This window comes from Poeciliopsis prolifica, unplaced genomic scaffold (assembly GCF_027474105.1).
Source record: "Poeciliopsis prolifica strain line A6 unplaced genomic scaffold, Auburn_PproV2 SCAFFOLD048, whole genome shotgun sequence".
NCBI lineage: Eukaryota > Metazoa > Chordata > Actinopteri > Cyprinodontiformes > Poeciliidae > Poeciliopsis > Poeciliopsis prolifica.
Genome location: NW_026562423.1, coordinates 947,240 through 952,500, shown reverse-complemented (window position 1 = coordinate 952,500; position 5,261 = coordinate 947,240).

Here is a 5,261-nt window from a genome sequence, read left to right as displayed (position 1 = left end):
GCTTAGTAACCATCAACTGATAAATGTCCACAATTTTGTTTCTCTTTTGTTCTTACATTTCTCTAACTGCACTTTGAAAAATTTTTTTAGCGGACTTCATCATGTCAGATGGGTTCTGTTAAGGTATTTTCTTTATTCTACATAGAATAATGTAATCTGTTAAATTAAGTCATAAAAAATGTTCATTTCCACATAGAGCTAGGTCACTTTAGACTGAGTTTTTCCTGAAATGAATCTGTCACTTGAAAACGTTTGTAATTTACTCAGCTTATTTTCTATAATAACAAAAAATAAAAATAAAAAATGAAAAAACAGCCTGTCGGTGGAAAATACATTTTCACAAATCTGAAGGTAAAGAAAAATGTCACGAAAAAGAGAATGCTGCGACGACTCAACATCCATTTGAAATGACACAGAGGAGTGACCGCCGGCGGACGTCTGCTATCCTGTCTGCTCCTGGAAGAGTCAGTGGTGGATGAAGCCATGGCCCTTTTGTTAATTGTCAGTGACAGAGAACAGGGCGAAGGTAATGGAGGGCAGAACCAGGGTCAGAGAACCAGACAGGCAGACGACCGCTGGGGAAATACCTGAACTGAAAGTCCTCAAACAATCCCACTTCTCTCCTATCTGCACTTCCTTTATTCTAATTAAGGATGTGATCAAGCTGATCAGCATGAAATGCAAAATCATGTTAAGTTATATCCAAACTGAAGTTATTGCACACAGATAGCTAAAAGGTTGAATGTACTACCGCAAACATCATACTAAAGCTAAAATGCTAAACCAACATGGCATTTAGCCAGACGCTAATGCTAACGTACTAAATTCAAACATCTCAATATCCACCAGGAGACAAAATGCGTTGCCGCCATGTGTATCTGAGGAGAGGAAAGGAAGTGCTGCGTAAACAGTCTTCACCCACTTCAAAATAAGAGCATGAATATAAACATCCAGCTACTTCAAAAATCCTCAAGTGTTGAACCAAAAGGTTAACAGACACGCTGAAATGTCTTCATGTTAACGTTTGCAAAACCACCAAGTGAATTGTCCCCTTTGAATTTGTTTGAAAAAAATAAGCTCATCTGGCGCTAACTGCGCTAAATGTTTTCAAGGTTAGCAAAATGCTAAAGTGCTAAACACCTTTGCTAACAACACATTTTGTGAGCTGCGACTAAAAGAATGTCAGCTGCTAAATTGTTGGTAAAAGTGTGATCACCGCTCGCTGTGATTCCATTCCAAATGTGCACAAAACTGTCACTGTCCAGCTAATGGGTTAAGGTTTTTAACTGTTAGGTTTCCATTGAGCAAAATTAATTTCTAAATGTCAAATTGCAAAACTAAATGATCGACGCAGCCTCACTAATCCAAATACTTTTGAGACTTTGTGACATCCACAAGCTCATCTTGGAGATGTTTGATTTTCTAAATGACCACAGAATGAAGTAAAAATGTGTTTCGGATTAAAGAATGCCTCAAATCAACATGCTGTAAAGACATTTACCTGCAAAACATTGAAAAATGTGCCACTAGATAAAACACCAAGTTTATTTAAGATCTCAGCAGCCTGTCTGAAATCGTTGGCGGCTCAGTTTAATGCATTCGGTCACAAACGATCAATAAGTAATGCTAAGTCAACAGTCACACCTTCAGCAGCCACCCTGCAGTGTGTTTTGGAACAGCCCGCCAGCACCACTATGAAATATTAATCATGGTCAGTATCAATATTTTAAAAGGTTTTCCAAACATTGTGGATTCCGAGGCTCTTATTGGCATTCTGAGAGTCATCCGTCTTGATTATGTGACCTGAGATGTCAGGAGACAGAGGAACACAATTATAGACATATGAGACGGGCAGAGATATGCTAACTAGCCTCATTCCACAAATACACATCTTGGGTATTCTTTAAGACATCTATGTTGCAAACTATGGGGCCAAAAACAAGCAATTGTTGACTTGAGTACCAGTAACTGAAGATAACCCATTGATACTGCACTCATTAACTGCCTTTCTAATGACCATGTAATTGTGCAATTTTGCAGTTAACATTTTGAAAACACATTTGCTGAATGGAAAAATGCCAATTTCACAAAAAAGTAGTTTTTCTCATCAATGTTTTGTTTATGCGTTGAGGTTAGAAAAGGTTGATAAAAAGGCCTAACCAGAAACACATCTGGTTTCAATACACTCGCATTTTCTTTACCTTTGTTGATCATTTTCCTGTGCTGCTATTCAACTAACCTCATCTTGCCCAAATACAGCAACTCTCAATGGTGCGTCAAATAAAACAAAACTCGACGTACACAAGACGGATGGAAGAGCCCCAAGAGTAAAACAGAAAACCTCCACCCTGCGTCCAACCCTTCCCATTCCTCCGAGCTGCAGAGAAAAGACCCGACTTTGAGACAAGCTCATCTATAAAAAGCCATGTGGTTATGGCTAAAGAAAAACAGCATTTCTGGTTGTGGGCTGGCTTTTGCTATTTGGCTTTGACAATGTCCTCTTCCCTCTGCTTGCTGTCATTGTCCGCCAGTCCAGGGTCTGATAGCACCTGATCAAATTGAAGAGAGACGGACCCTGAACCACACCCAGCCTGTAACCCAGCCTCAGCTTTAGACCAAAAGCTTAATTTGAATTGCTCGTTTGGAGTCGTTTCGTTCCAGCTTCTAGTTTCTATTGTTGCAGCTTGTGAGACCCCGTCTGCTAGTTTGACTCCATTTAGCTTTGGACTGTGTCTGCTTCGTTTTACCAGCTTGTTATCTTTGCTGTATGTGAAGATGGTTGCACGTAATGTGTGGGCACTCGCTCCCCCTCTGGGTCTTTCTCCCTTTTTACTCTGTAATAAGAGCAGCTGTGGCTTACGCCAGGCCAGCTCTGATTCGATTGCAGTGAAACTAAGGGCATTATCCTTTGTACGCCGGAGGAGGGCCAAGCAGCTGCGACAGGAGCAGCGCCAAACGGCAGGTTTTGGGGTTTTCTTTAAGAAGACGGCAGAGAGTGGAAAAATTTCACAGATTAGCCTCCCGACAAGAAAAGAAAGGGACATTTTACGCACAATACTGTGGACAAATCCTGAGCATCAAATTGCCCTGAGAGCAAACAGAAGGAAGCTTCAAAGGTGATTCTCAAGCAAACACTAATTTGTGGTTGATGACAAATACTAAACCTTTCTCAAAAAAGTTTTTTGCTTAGCCACAAGAGATTTTTAAACATTTGAAGGAATCGCCATTTCAGATGCAAATTTTGTTCAATTTTATGTCCAAATAAAGCAAAACCTACTTTGGATACATTTTTCAGATTGCTCTCCCAAACTTATTCTTCTGTGTTTGAGGACTGGTGAGATTACACTGATCATAATCTGAATTACCGTTCATTAAAAGCTATCTCCGTAGGTCTATGATAATGGCTGCTACTCATACAGCAAACTGTACAACATGGAGCGCCGCAAGGCAGCGCTCTTGGTCCAATCACATGTCCAATATTAACACTCCTGTACTTGTCTCTGACGGTAGATCATTTGTGAGTTGATTACATGGTAAAAATGTTCATAGGGTGACGACCGGTCGGCTGCACAAGCAGACAGGGACGCACACCAAACTTTTTATTATAAATCTTTTGATGGGAAGCAGCAGTCCATCATGAGGACTGGCATCCATTGAGGTACTTGCGGATTTGCATCGACCGCTTTTTTTTTTTCCATCAGGTAAGAGAGATATTTATATACTTTATACGCAAGTAAGTTTAGTAAGATGTAATCAAATATTGCATTCTGGAGAAGGTGTGTGTTCATTATACCAATTCAGGACTAAAGATTTTTTTTCGTTGGTTAGCACTGAGAAAAGGCCCTGCCATCATGTAGCCTACGTTGTATGAAAAAACTTGTAAAAACTTTGATTGATTGATTGATTGATTGATTGATTGATTGATTGATTGAGCATCTAGACTTTTTTACGCTTTTAAGTCGGCTCTGGCCCAAGAGGAAACGCCATTTATGATTTAGCGGTGTAAATATATTGTGAATTTAGGCAGATCTGATCAAATCAACAAACACTCCAGGCATAGAAGTTATGGTCGGTTTGTAAGCCAGTTAGTTCCAACATTTGTAAATACCGCGGTCCACAAACCCAATCTGAGAACCCTGATTGGCACAGAAATGAGAACCCCTGCTCCTCATTTCTGATGTCTGTCATAGCGCCTCAACAACAGCTTTTATATTTGCCTGCTTTTTGAAACTGCTTCACTTTTCTACCATTTCAACTAAAATTGCTTTCCATGTTCCATTTTCAGTACGCTTCTTATTCCAGCTTAGCACCAAGAATGTGACAGTTGTACTCCATGTCACGGACGCCGCTCTGTCTGGCGGCTCTTGAAACTCTTGACTCCAGCTGCGGCTCACGCCTCGTGAAATCCCCCCCAAACTCACAAAATATGCTTTGGTTCACAGATCTCTCAAGGATGTCATTATCAAGTTACTTGGGGAAAAAAAAAAAACTTACTGCAAGTTTGCCTTCCACTCAACTTTCCAACTGTAAGTTTGAATGCAGCTTTCAGGGAACATCCAGCTTCTTTATCCGCAACATGTCCAAGTGGTTGACTGATGCAACGGTCAACTCATGAGGACTCTTCCAAATTGTTATTGAATAACTACTGTTCAACTAAAAGTTAGCGCATCAATGTTGGTGAAATTATTGGTTTCTCTGCGCTCCTCTTCTTTCTGTGCGCAGCCCTTCCTCAGTTTCTCCAGTTAATTAGCGGCTGCTGCAGCTCAAGGTGACAGGAAGCTGCTGGAGGGGACCCTTTTTTTTTCCCTCTGCCCTCCCGGTTGTTCAGAGACGTCCCATAGGAACGCCGGGAGGCTCTAATTACGACATATTGTCTAAGCCGGCGTTTGCTCTCTCGCTGAAATAAGGTTCTCTGGCTAAAACAAAACCGAGGCAGGGTTAAAGGTGAGGATGGGTTTGGGGTCAGAGGTAGATAGAGAGGAAGGGAGGAAAAATAGAGAGAAAAAAAAGAAAAGAAATAGAGACACCTTTGCATGTGTGCACATTTTGTCGGTGATGGACCCTTCCTCACTTCCCACAGGCGGGGATGTAAAGCTATGAATAATGTAACAGGGAGGGGCGGAGGACCACTGGGTGTGGGCAGAGAAAAAAAGCAAAAAAAAGCTGTAGTTCCTCCTCCTTCCTTCCCTCACCGCCCCCGTTTTCTTTCCATTCTCCTCCCCTCGCCACGGTTCACCCAACCCCCTAGCAGCCGGCCGCAC